We start from the raw sequence: 14,763 nt of genomic DNA on the forward strand, positions 1-14,763 counted from the left end.
CATAATCATTTGAGTGGGATTATTTTGTGATTTTGTACATTATTTACTATAAGGTACTAGAATTGAACCTCATTGTTTTTGGTATAAAAGGTATTTTTTTTTATATCTATGTAAAAAAATGGCCTCCTACCTTGTGGCCTAAGTCTGTCCACTTCATATCCACCTGTACTCTTGTCCTGGTTTATGTGCTTCACTTGAAATAGTGGCTAGCATTAACTTTGTTGACTCCTAAGATTTTAAAAAAGACAACCATCCCTAACTCTTCTTAGTTTCAGTTTCCTCATACTGTCTTCATAAATGTTAGCTCTGGGATTAGTCTAGCTGCTCTTCGCTTGTAGTGAGGGGACCAGTCTCACCAGTGTATTAAGTAACCCCATCACAACCTCCCTTTCTGTTAGGCTTTTTAATGGCCTGCCAACCTCCCACCCCACACTACTTTGTAGTCGACAGTTTACTACAACACTAAGGACTTCTTCATTGAGAACTTTTTCCAATTCAGAACCAACCAGTGGGTGTTTGAATCCTCTATTTTTTGTGACTGGCATGCAACAATACATTTATTAACATTGAATTGCATTTGCTACTTTTCTGCCCAAGTCTGATGGTGGTTTGAATCACTTTGGATAGGTGTAAGCCAGCTCTGTATGGTTCTATCAAACTCTGTATCAACTGTAGGTGAGAGCATGAGACAGGTGTTGTTAGTGCTGCAGATGGAAACATGCTGTATTCTGTTGATAGAGGTTGGTTTGGCTTGTCATGACCTTGTAGAGAGGCACACACATTGTTCAACTGTCTTCATACCACTTTACCTATGTGGCGTCAAATACAATCAGTGTCTAAGCTGGAAGGAACCTTAAATCTCTGGTTTTCCATAGCGACAGGAAGTATTGTCATTCAACAATGATCAAATTTAGCAACAGCATATAAACAAACACTACCAACACATCAAACACATAAATATACATTAAAATACATTAGTTTAAAGCTTTTCAAAAACCTTTTTTTTATTAAAACACATTCAGTGATGTGTTTTCATCAATCACATTGTACAGTATCTACTGTATTGTATATTCAAATAACTTGGCCAATACTGTCCATTACCCCGTTTCAAGCTATATAACTCAGTCACCTCTCTTCAGTTGACTGTTCTGCGCTAGCTCAGCAGACCATTTAAACATCAAAGACCCCATAATGATTTGATGTCTCTTTCTGATGACATGTTAGTTCCAGGCCTCTTTCATATTCATGTTTCTCCCTGTGCAGAGAAACACTTTCATGTATATGCATTTTTTCTTATCTCTTACATTAGAAATCCAGATAATCATCTATTTCTTTCATGAGAATGCAACTGGAAAATTAACTATTTGTTATTTTACTTGAGAAGAAAACTTGATAGAATATAAACCTCTGTAAACAGGCTATAATTTTATCCAGTACTGAACTTTAGTACAGACTCACACCATACCCGGAATGCTGATTTCCTGGACATAGATTAATTTTTTAATTGGTATTGTGGCAATGTGCCCCGTCCCTGTGTGCATTTGTGTGTTGCGTGCGTGTGTTAATGTTGGTGTATAGTCATTGGTACACGGGATATAAACGGGTCTGTGTTTCACGTGTATTTAAAAAGTGTATATTTGTATTTAGGCACGGGATTGCACATCACGCACGTGCATTTAAAATATAATATGTGAACACGGGGTTTCACGTAATGAATTCACGTGCTGGGATTCAAGTGAATAATTAATTAGTAATTGAATCCCAGCACAAACAGTATAAATAGATGCACGTTTAGTCACTCGTGGTTGGTGTTCGGTGAGTGGAGAACGGGTTAGGAGACGGAGGATATTGTAAAAGTAAAATAAGTAGTGAAATCTGCTCACCGTGTTTGTTTGTCTGTGTAGTCCGTTTTGTTTGTCTGTTTATTTTGGCTCAAGTGCCTGTTTTGTGTTTTGTTACAACCGTTTATTTTCTGTCTGTTTATTCATTAAATGCTGAGCGAAAGCATTCGCTCAGCTCCACCAAACTCCACATCTCTCTGTCGTTTGTGTTCCTGTTTCTGGTCTGACGCCACCCACTCCGGCCGTCTTTGTGACAGGTATCCAAAGTCACTTGAGACCATTTATACAGTTAGATTTCTTCCACGGATAGAATAAGGTACTGTTATAAAAATATTGTTCATGGCTTTACCTTATTGTCATATTATAATGCAATAATTACTATATTGCTGTATCCTATTCCAGAGTAGAGTGAAGTGTTCAGGTTGCATCTGTTTTAGGGAATTAACCTCTTCATACAGAACAGAAGCAACATCTCCTTGACTTCTCCTTGAAGCAACATCTCCTTGGGTTTCAGGCAACACCTGACAAGGTTTCTATGACTATACATCACCTGAGTGCAATGGGAGTCTCTTGGTTCATGTTTGCAAATGTGGTTGATTCTATAACTTCTAATTGTGTTCCTGTGGCAAAGTAGTTTGTAGTGCACAGGTGCAGTGGTGATGCAGTGCTCAGAAATGATAGATACAAGACAGTTCACGGTGAAAAAAGCAGCTCTTTATTTACTGACAAATAATAATACCTGGCTCTACACAATGACGTGTATCGCTCAGGCAAACCACGGGGTTCAGTCCCGAAATAATAATACATTAAACAAGACACACACAAACACAACATGGTCACAAGTCTAGAGTGAGTGCTCTTAGTGAAAGTGGTGATCTACAGGATTATACGTGCACAATGGTGAAGCGTAGTCCGGGTTTAATTGCTGGCGGTTTAGCTACAGCTCCTGGAGGTTAGCCTTCTATAATGACAAGCACAGACAGTTAGAAACAAACAACACTTAACATGATACACTCATCACAGTCTATTTCCTTTCTCAGTCATTCTCATAACCACATCAAAGGAACAGATTACATCATCACATCCCCAATTATACCCTTAGTCATGTCCCCTGCGATAGCTAGTTCAGTCACGTCTCCTCCAATCCATGACTGACACATCGCGTACTGCTTTAGGGCGATGACTTCGGGCATTGTGACTCCGCCCCCTTCCTGGATGGCTGGCTTCCGACTGACCCTGGAATGAACTGCCAAACCAACCAGTATGAGGCACTCTGTTCCTGTTATACAGCGCCCTCACAGATCGGGAGGGAGATTGTTGACTAGGATTCATTCACTCTCTGTCACAGTTCCCCATTGCATTTTTGTGTAAGGTGCATGCATTTGATCAGTGCTATAGGTACATTTAAAACAACCCACTAACACTGTAACCTTTATAATAATTAACCACCAACATCTATTGATACATCTTTACTGTAATAAAATGCTTGTCATTTCTAATATCTTATTTGTCACACAGCCTGTCTGCGTACAGCAGCCTATACTACAGCCCCAGCAGCTTAACCTTTCCACGTGCCTTCCGTGATCATTGCAGGTTTATCAACATGTCCTGATGGAAATGTCACTTGTCTTTTTCAGCTGATAAAAGATAGATATCTCATTAGCCAGCAGGTTGTGTGTGAATTGCTCTGATATTTCATACTGAGGAAAAGAGACATGAGAACCAAGTAAGAATTTAATTAAATAGCACTGCATGTTAATATAAAGGTTGCTGTTTTCCCTAATTGTTACATGTTAATTTTCTTTTCCAATCTGGCTGGAAGTTGTGAAATAACAGAGCTGCGGGAATAAGGTATAACAAATGCTTGGGTAGACCTCCAGGAATTGGTTGGAGATGTAAGATATAGATAGCTGTGAGCAGGAGTAGGTGAAAATCTGTTGGGATTTCTATATAGAGTACATCATACAGCAAAAAGTTCCCTAGGTGATAAGATGTGGTGAACATTTTTTTTTTTTTAATCATAACATATTCATCTTTAAGTGCCATTTTGTAACCAAGTGAACAAAATTATTGTCTCCCAGGATCTAGTGACAATGAACAGCTGGACTTGCTAGAGGTATTAATGGAGGTTTTAACAATGGTAAAAGGGTTTTGTGAGTCCTTCATCTGTGTTAATGTTTTGAGCTTTATTATTTTTAATATGCAGTATTTTTTCAAGCCCTCTTTCATCCATCAGTGCTTTATTTGTTTGGAAAATAGTAGCACATGTTTTCGATTACTAACCACTCAGGTCTCAGTTCCCATTTATTCACATCACAAACACAAATGTGCCTGCGTAACATCACCCACATATATTATAACACCCACATAGCCTTTCATTTCCTTTATGCAACATGGTACAATGAAATCTTGGTTAGGTGTTATCCATGTAATCATGTAGTGGAGAGTGCCCAGTAAAAAGCCAGAACATTTTTTCCCATTCCCATCTCTTAGCTCGTAACTAGTTACCAGAGGTTGTTGGATTTTTCATCAGGCAAGATGGTTAGATATGAGGTTAAAAGATATTGCTGTTACATGTGTGGTAGATTGCAACATCTGTGGTTGTTACACGCATGCTCCAGACTTCATTGTGTGCAGGAGAATGGCAGAGGACAAATTAAACACACAAACATGGAGCAGCCCCGGCTTTTGAACCAACCGTGTTCAATGTCATCAGAATGGGGGTCTAATCTCCAAAAGGTTTGGAAATCCAAGACAAAGTTATATCGAAGGCTGAGCATTCTTTCACTTTTTTAGGTTCACCTTTCACAATTTCACTACTGCTTCCAATGGGACCACAAGCACCTGCTCTATTCTAACTCATACAGTAGAGCTTCTAATAGGTCCTCCAGGTAGGCAGGTAGTTCTAGACATGAATCAATTCATTCTCTGTACTCCAAAAGTACATGTTTGGGGGTAGGCCATTTGAGTTTCGTTATGAAAAAGCTCTACACTACCTCAGCAGATTTTTGGGTGAGAGCACTTTTGGGAATCTCTGATGACAGTAATAAGGAGGAACCGACTTCCCCACATGTGCCTCCCATCTGGTTTCATGAGTTATCTGGCTGAGGTCAAGATAGCAAGCTGTTTAAAATGGTTTTCTTACATTTAACTGTTCCTTTTAGTCAGCATGAACTCATCCACCACACTGAGTCCACTCTAAAACATTTTCAAATTAACAAGAAGCTATTCTCATACATTGTAATACATACATTAAGAGTGATGTTTTAGTCCAGTAATTTCGTTACCCCAACTGATGGACAACACTCCACTTCTTTAAAGGTTAAAAGACAACATATCTGAGTGATTTCTACTGTATAAGCAGGCATGGCTTTAGTTCAGTCACTTTCTGGCAGGCATTTAAACTATAGGTATTTTTCCATTGCTAAATTGCATGACGTTAGTCAAAACACATATTCCATGATTCATATAAATAAACATAAACAATTTTAACATAAACATTTTGCAATCATTTTTTTCTAAAATAACATTCTCTGTTTTAAAAAGAAAAGTTCACACTTGATATAGATTTGGTCTGTTGCACAAATAATGGTAATTGTTGCCCAGTTAATATACAGTATTTATTACTGCACATTGCAGACCCGTTTTATGGGTGTAAAGCCATATATAGACATATATTAACAATCTTGTATGGTTTTCCACACGTACATATGTAAAGTCAACAGAAAAAAATACCATTAGCTTTTTCAAACAACAGGTAATTTTACAGAAGAAATGCAGGTTTTGGGAATAATGAGAATATCATCTGGTTTTAAACTACTGGCAAAAACAAACAGAAATGAAGATGGAATATCATAAGGTTTGCATAGCTGATGGTTAAAATTCAGAATACACTTTGGCCTTTCATAGTAATATTAGACTGGCTCAAGCTATTTTGACATCCTTCTTAAATATGGAATATTTTTTTATAATCTAGTGTATATTTACCTCTCATTTTTTAAAGTCTCCTGACTGCATTAGCAAGTAGAATTATGCTTAGCATAGTGAATCATGGACCAGAGGAACTGAAATCGATAACGTGCTAATTTTGCTCTGAACGTGGCCCACGTGAGTAAAAACACTTGCAAGAAAATATAATGATGCTGACCACTGGTGTAAAACATAATGAGGCATGTAGCCGGACATGGAGGAATTGAATTAGTGCTGCTTGAAATACTGAATGCAGTAGGGATTCAAGGAAATGCATGCACATGGATTAGGGAGTGGTTAACATGTAGACAACAGAAAGTACCGATTAGAGGAGAAACCTCAAAATGGAGCGAGGTAACCAGTGGAGTACCACAAGGATCAGTATTAGGTCCTCTGCTCTTCTTAATGTACATTAATGACTTCTGGTATAGTGAGCAAACTTGTTAAATTTGCAGACGACACAAAAATAGGAGTGGCAAACACCGTTGCAGCAGCAAAGGTCATTCAAAATGATCTAGACAGCATTCAGAACTGGGCAGGCACATGGCAAATTACATTTAATAAAGAAAAGTGTAAGGTACTGCACACAGGTAATAAAAATAGCCATTATAAATACCATATGGGAGATACTGAAATTGAAGAAGGAATCTATGAAAAAGATCTTGGAATTTCTGTTGACTCAGAAATGTCTTCTTCTAGACAATGTGGGGAAGCTAGAAAAATGCATTAGTAAGACCTAGAATATTGTGTTCAGTTCTGTTCACCTCGCTACATAAAAGATATTGCTGCTCTGGAAAGAGTGGAACGAAGAGCGACCAGAATTATTCATGGTTTAAAAGACATGTCATATGCAGACAGGCTAAAATAATAGAATCTATTCAGTCTTGAACAAAGAAAACTACGCGGCAATCTGATTCAAGCATTCAAAATTCTAAAAGATATTGATAATGTCGACCCAGGGGACTTTTTCGACCTGAAAAAAGAAACAAGGACGGGGGGTCACAAATGGAGATTAGATAAAGGGGCATTCAGAACAGAAAATAGGAGGTAGAATTGTGGGAGTCTGGAACCAACTCCCCAGTAATGTTGTTGAAGCTGACACCCTGGGATCCTTCAAGAAGCTGCTTGATGAGATTCTGGGATCAATAAGCTACTAACAACCAAACAAGCAAGATGGGCCGAATGGCCTCCTCTCGTTTGTAACCTTTCTTATGTTCTTATGTTCTTAATCAGTCACTGCTCTGTGCTTTGAAAGATACACCTGAATATGATGAAACCAGCTTACAAAACTGGAATGCTGTCTCACCTAAATGCTGCCCCTAAATCTATGAATGTAGTCATTTATGAACAAATACATGAGGACAGTAATAAAATTGGCAACGGGTAATGCGAAACAGAACTCTGGGAGCTGGATATCTTTCTCTGTGTTCTTGGTTAGAATCAAAGGTTTTTAATGAACCTTTAAAGACTATACATGGGTGATGTGAAAATGTATCCTTTTAGCAGCTTTTTAAGTAGGATCAAATGCAAAACAACCCAAAACTGCCCTTAGGTCTTTATTACAATTTTCACACTACCTCTATGGATAGAGTATATGTTTGTGAATTGTTTTGTGAATGATTTAATTGTACAGGAGGTGAGTTAATCAGTTAATTGATTGTTTATTTAAAAGGGGTAAAACAACATGCAAGAGGAAACAGAGGAAAAGGTGCCGACTGCTATCTTTTTATATTGGAGGTGAGAATGGATCTTTAACAATAAGAAAGAACATTAGCACTGTAGTTTAAACCTCCATTGTTGTTCTTGCTTGTATTTAGACCTTTTAACTATGGCAGTTTATTAATGACATGATTGTAAGCCTGACTACAGCTGCTTAAACACACAATCTTTTAAAAGTGAAGTCTTATTGCACAAAAAATCTAAAGCAGTACAATAAGCACAGAAAACTTACAGATTCAACTTTGCATTGTTATTTAATATAAGCATAACACTTTTACATTCACACTTGCATGAAACAGTAACAAAGCATGTAATTCAGGCAAAATTTAATTTAAATAGAGAAAAATAATTGCTATGGACGTTTTCCTGGCCTTGTTCAAAAACCCTCAATCTTATAATACAACTCTATGTACACTACATCAGGGGTTCCCAAACTTTGCTTGCTCATGTGACACTGCATTAGCCAATACAATTGAGGATTATATTCAGATTATTTAAAAATGCATATGAATATCAACTTCTTTCAAGCAACTATTGCCCTCTGACATCACAGGTTAATGAAATATATTGGCTGTAGTTTTCAATTTACAGTGGAAAACTGTGACAGACAATGGACAATAAAGCCCAAAGCCCTCAAGGGAAAATAATTATCCTATAAGCCTCAACTCCATTCATTATTTGTATATTATAACCTGGTCAAGTCATGATCGATAGATCATTTTTTTTCTACTAAATTCCAGGGCTAACAAAAGTCACCGATAATATTTAGCACTTCATCACTGTAGTCCAGAGGAGCTGGGTTATACACCACTGATACACAAATAGGACAGGTCAGGGGTAAGTTATCATCATCGGTTTTCATCTTATTCCAGTCTACCTTAACAACGTCAATAACTGTATGCAATTTAGTTAATTAAAATCATTGGACAAAACACCCACAGCCATAATACAGAACATTAATTTGCTTGAGGTTGTTCTGTTAAACACCATTATCAGAACCTTTGATAACAAAACCAGAACTCACAAATTAATTTAATCCTAATTACTTGTCCTCTACAGTACTTCTTTGGGGTTGCAATTAGGTCATTACTGCTTGTAATTATTTTACTTTTATTGTATCCATACAAATCTGAAAAGAACAGTATAATATATTTGGAGGATAATTACTGAAATGAACAATTGACTATTTTTTCTTGAATAGGATTCTGCACATTAAAACTCTCTGAAAGAAGGGCATCACATTTCTGAGCTAATCTGACGACCAGTAAGATTTTGGAATGTCCCTTTTATTTTATTGTACTGAATGCAGGGTTTTAAAAAAAAGTTTTTATTTTTTGTATTATTTCAGTTCTCGAATCTATGAATATAACACTACTGCTCCAGCTCCCTTTTAATGTTCGGGGGCGGGAGCTGAGGCCCTTCATTGTCGTCTATCATTACCAATGTCCTATTTAAACTCTAATCACGTACACCTTCCTGTCTAGTGTTTTTGTTTTTTGCAAATGTTCAGACTTCGTCAAATCGTGCTTAAACCTGCTTTCTTAAGCATGTCTAAACTTTGTCACCTTGCCTTCTTGTCCGATTCGAATGATTTAAAGTAATTAACCTCTGTTCCTACCTGCTATGAAGATACTTCTCATCCTATGGTCTCTTTCTCTCTGGCAACAGCAGCTCCATCGCCAGTCAATCCTGCAACCATCCAGTCTCTAGCCCAGGAACCGCACCGTTCAAAACCGCTCCTGTACTCACTCTCTGCTGCGTCTCCATTATAAAGATTGGCCCATCGCCAAAGGCATTAACATTCCCGCTGGCAGTGATCGCCTAGCTCTTTTTAACTTCTACTGTGAATCTTTGTCCGCAGAACATGTCTTTCCTCCTAGCCTGCAAGCAACTTCAAGCAGACACTCCTCCCCCGCTCCATACACCACACACACTCCCACTGAGCCTTCTCAAATCTCTGTTCCATCTGGAGACACCATCTTCCACCCACATTAGAGCATCTTCAACGATTTAAAAGACCTCATCCAGCCCATTGCAAACTCTATTTCAACCATCAATGCCTGGCTCGACAACTTAGAAAACCACGTCATACCATCAACATCAGTGGCCATTCTTACCTTCCCTTCAACCTCTAATCCTGCAGTAGCTTCCGCTTCCGGTACCTTGTCTTCGGTCCCCACTATTGACATCCCGCATCAGCAATTGCATCTGGTTCCCACTCAGTCTCTACCATTAGGCCTCATTCTCTCTCACCTAATATTCGAAAACAAATACCTGAAGGTAAAAATATCAACTTAGTTTCTATACTTACCTCCACTTCTGAGTTTCTGGACCATCGTGTAGTTGATTGTGGGGACCTTTCAGTCACTGTTAAATCCCGTGACCCATGCCTTCTTAAGAATTTAACCCTGGGGGAGTTTGTTCTCTCTTTTTCTATTTACCGTGACGTTCTCTGCCTAACAGCCGCCACAAGTTGGATCAATATTTATTTTACATTGTGGAACTCTCAGTTAGATAAGGGGGTACTATGTTCTATGAGTATCACAAAGCATTTTCAGCTAAAGCTGCTTCCATTTTATCATCAAACCATATAATCGACTAGTCTTCCCCTGACCTCTTTAACTGCATTTTCAGTGATTTGCGAACTAATGCCTGTGGCGTTTGCACTTCCACAGCACATTCTACCTCCCTCTGTCCAAAAGCAGCTGCAAGCTCATTTAAACCTGGTCAATGCTCCATCCCTACACGCTTCAACACAAGATTATCTGCTCCAAACCCCATCCATTCATCAGCTCCACCTGACAGATCCACAATCCATGACAGATACAATCGCAATATTAAGCTCTCCGGCACCAAACAGATCTGTAATAATTTCAACTCTGCTGTTTGTTACATCAAATCCTGCAGATATCTCCACATCTGCAGCTTCTGCGGTGACGCTTACTCTGCTCATCTGCTCATCTTTTCCCACATGAAAATCAAACCTACTGTTAGTCTCCACACCCATAAACGTTCCAGCTCTAGCAAAAGCGCTTCAATATCATCCAGACAAACTATTTACTTCTTATCTCATTGACGGCTTGTCAAATGGATTCTCCATTGGCCTTTCTGAAATCCCATCATCCTCTTACACATGCCAAAACCTTCACTCTGCCTTAAACAAACTGTCAGCTCTCTCATTCAATCTGAAATGAATCTCAGTCTCTCACAATTTTATAATTCAAGCCCATCACCTTCCTGGTACTCACAATAACGCTGCCAATACACCTTCTCATCTACAGGTATCCCGATTTCATCAACTGGTCCCTTCAGTGTCCCCACTCCCTCTTCAAACTCCATAAATCCGACATCTGCTGTTCAACTGAATTCAACACTCTCCCACCTGCAATCTGCCCGACACTACATGGCCACGGCTCGAGCTCCTGCTATTAAATCATCCTATACTACTGGCTGGAAAACATTTGCAACCTTTTGTGCTCAAAAACCATATCCAACCTGTAGTAGGGAAAGCCCCTACCAAGTGCGAAATGACTGATGACTGATAGCAGTTCAAGAAGTTTATTACAATGCGCGCAAGGGAAGAGCAGCAATGACAACAGTTCACTCTCTCTTGGTTATTGACAAGGTAGCACAATATTTATACAATACTAGCGTAGCAAAAATAGGCAGATTAACACGTCAGCATGGTTATAGAACTTTCTCGATGATGAAGATTTCCTTAAGGGGTTATTTTTAGTTAGGCGGTTTCACCTCAGAGTAGACATAACAGTGCCCCAGTCACATCTTATCTCTTGAGAAACACATTTCAAGCAATTTCAATACAACAAACTGTGCTCAAAACACCACGTGATTCTTCTTAACCCTTTAGATGTCACATCACATATTAGCTGCATCTTCAAACCTATCTCGTTTAATCAATAACGGGTCTTAGCTTTCATCGTCCATGCAAGAGATTCTGTTCATCTGGTCCCTGCTACCATTAAATCATATCTCTGGAATCCAGTACTTTTACCACCTCATGTCTGTGCTTCCCTCAACTCTCCTATCCATTCCATCAGTTTGTTTGACAAGCCGAGGGATCCTCAAGAGTGCCCCCCCCCCCCCCTCCCGCTTCACTCTCTCGCCTACCTATATCAACAGCCAATCTACATTATTTAATCTCAACCCTCTGGAAAGGCTGCTTGATGACCTGGTTATGGAAGTCACGTGCTTAACAGCATCCTTCGGCTTTCTCAGATGCTCAGAGTTTACCGTTACATCAGCTTCCAGCTTTCCTGCATCAGGCATCTGTCCCTGCAACCTTTTCCTGTTTCCAGACTCACACTTCCACATCTGGATCCGCTGACTGGTGCTAAGTAACGGGAACAGAGTACTCTGGACTACTTGGCCTGACACGTTCCGAGGGCTAAAAGGAAGTCAGTCATGTAGAAAAGAGACAGAGCTTCGGTACACTAACTCATCAACCCGGAAGGGAAATGATGTGGCAGCCGCGGAGTGGAGGAGCGGCTGCAATCATTTACCAAGGGGTCATGAGTGACGATACAAATAGGGGTCGAAGCAATGTTATCTGTTCCTTCGTTTTGGTTATTTATGAAAGCGACCCGGAAGGACCTGTATTGTTGTGATTAATCGTGAGTGTTTGTTTTGTTCTGTCTATTTGTTTGTTTGTATTCACTAGACAGCTAACATGTTCCGGAGCTGTCGCCAGAGGCCAGCACAAACCCAGAAGAGCACTGCACTCGTATCACTATAAATTGTATCTGTACCACAATCATTAATTCACGCACTAACCAGATTTGTGTATGTGTTTTGTGTTTAATGTGGGGATACAATAACAGGACTATTATTTTGGGACCAGATTATAAACGTAAGTAATGCACGCCGCTGTATTACTTACCAGCAGTATTACTTACCAGCAGTATTATTTAATGTTTGTTTTGCCGTCAGGCACTGGACAAAAACAAATAAAACAAACCTTTGCACCTGGATTACAATCTGTAATCTGTTCTTTAATCACCTGCACCTGCACACTATTAACCACTTTGCCACACTGTCTTACTGTCTGTGACTGTTTAAAGGTGTTCTGATCTTGGACCTGATACAATAAAGTTATGTTAACAATCATTAATTGGGCTTGGCAGGATACTTTTTAAGCAGTCATGCAAATCCAGTTTGAACTTCTTAATAAGATGATAATCTGACAAGTAAGTTTTTGTGACTTTCTGAATTTGGTCTTCTTTAGAGATCTAAGTAAGTGCTGCAAATTATCAAGTCCTTTCTACATCTGTTTTAGGGACAATGTAGAGGAGGGAAATAGCTCCAGGGAGGTCAAAGAATAACGATCAGCATAACATTCTTTTAGCATTTTGAATTACTGGAGCACTTTGATCAAACATTTTTGTTATATAAAAAACTGCATGCTAATTATGCTTTGAGAATTACAAATTTAAAATCACGAAAACGTTTCTGACTAGCTCTAAGCCTTTAGAATCATTATAATCGTATTCCTTTGAAATTATTTCTTTCATGATAAAAATTAAGTTATCCACTGTCTAAACCATTTTTTTAAGACCATTGTTCTTACTTCATTAGAAAGCAGGTGATTCTTTGCCATGTCGGAATAACCTGTCCTCTATAGAGTGTGCTTTATTGTAATGGTTTCAAGAGGTTTGATTGGTTGTAACTACAGATGGTGGCCTTAATACATAATACAGGATTGAAAATAATATTGTTTAGGTGACTTATTAAGAAACAAGACGGTAAAAATAGCCTTTAAGTATGTATATTGCAGTGATTGTAAAGCAAGGCTGGACTGTAATCCGAATCTTCATATATTTCAAACATCTTAAATGCCTTTGGTGTATCGACATAAAGTTAAACTGCATGACTTTCCAAGGATTCTCTTTAAAACCCTTTCTCCAAACAACAGAAGACTACTAATGTGCAGTGATTAGCACAAATCTTTTCAAACACATTTTTGTTTATTTTAGCCTCGCTCATAATGAAAAGCATTATCATCTTATTCTCACTAATTCATTTTCTTTCTTTTTTAAGTTTCAATTTGCTACCAGTTTCCTGCGGTGCAAATAACATAATCAATGAGCTGTGAACGTGCTTAGATACTGCTGATCTTGCATATATCATTGTTTTAATTCCCTCACTGATCTAAAATGATTTTGGTGCATGTCCACAGAGGCTTCCTCCCCCTTGTGTTGGTTTTTCTCACAGTGGTCCGTGATTCTCTTTGTGGTGGCGAAGCATTTGGCAGCAGCATCTATCAAAACATACTGTCCTGTTGTAGGCTTCCTCATTCAGGGAAAGGTGGCTTGGACACCTTCCTGCAATGCTGGCAACCAACTCCTGCCAGCTTGATGAAGCAGGGCCAAGTGATCCATAAGAGTGTAGCCACATGCCAAACATATTTAACCCTCTGAGGCCTGGGATCGTGTTAACACGATCATACTGAAGTGGGCTTCTAGGACTGCGATCGTGTAAACACGATTAAAAAAAAGCACTTTGTTTTGATGACTTACAGGGCCAGCGTACTTTGCAGTACAGGCTTGAAATACACATCAATGGATAGGGGAGGGGCTGACGTTCACTTCCTGATTATTATTGTTATTATTATATTTATTTATTTATTTATTCATTTTTTTTGTGTGGCATCACTGAAAGGGGAATTTAGTGTCTAAAGGGCGGAGACAGTTTACAGCAGCCCGGCAGGAACTTACTTAGAGCTAATAAAAAAGGGGAACACTGTAAATGTGATGTACTTGACTTGTAATTATATTAGAACATTTATTCTGTCTCATGTGTTTTATATATATATATATATATATATATATATATAATGTTTTTACAACATTTATAAATATCAAGAAACGAGTGGATATAAGCATATACTAGTTCATGAACTAAATGTATCAGGCATTTTTTTATTACTGATAATAAGACTGCGCATTGGGGTATATGGTACCAGAAGCTCGCAGATATAGCTTGGCGCTAACCCATGCAGAGCCTTAAAAGTCAGCAATACGATTTAAAATTTTGCTCTGAAATCCACTGGGAGTCAATGCAGCATGACTAAGACTGGAATAATGGTGTTGCTGCTATATTCATATATTATGCACTTTCCACTGTATTTAATGTACTATTTCATGTATTATGCACTTTCCACTGTATTTAATGTACTATTTCATGTATTATGCACTTTCCACTGTATTTAATGTATTAC

The sequence above is a fragment of the Acipenser ruthenus genome, chromosome 7 (genome assembly GCF_902713425.1).
Source record: "Acipenser ruthenus chromosome 7, fAciRut3.2 maternal haplotype, whole genome shotgun sequence".
In the NCBI taxonomy this organism is placed as follows: Eukaryota; Metazoa; Chordata; class Actinopteri; order Acipenseriformes; family Acipenseridae; genus Acipenser; species Acipenser ruthenus.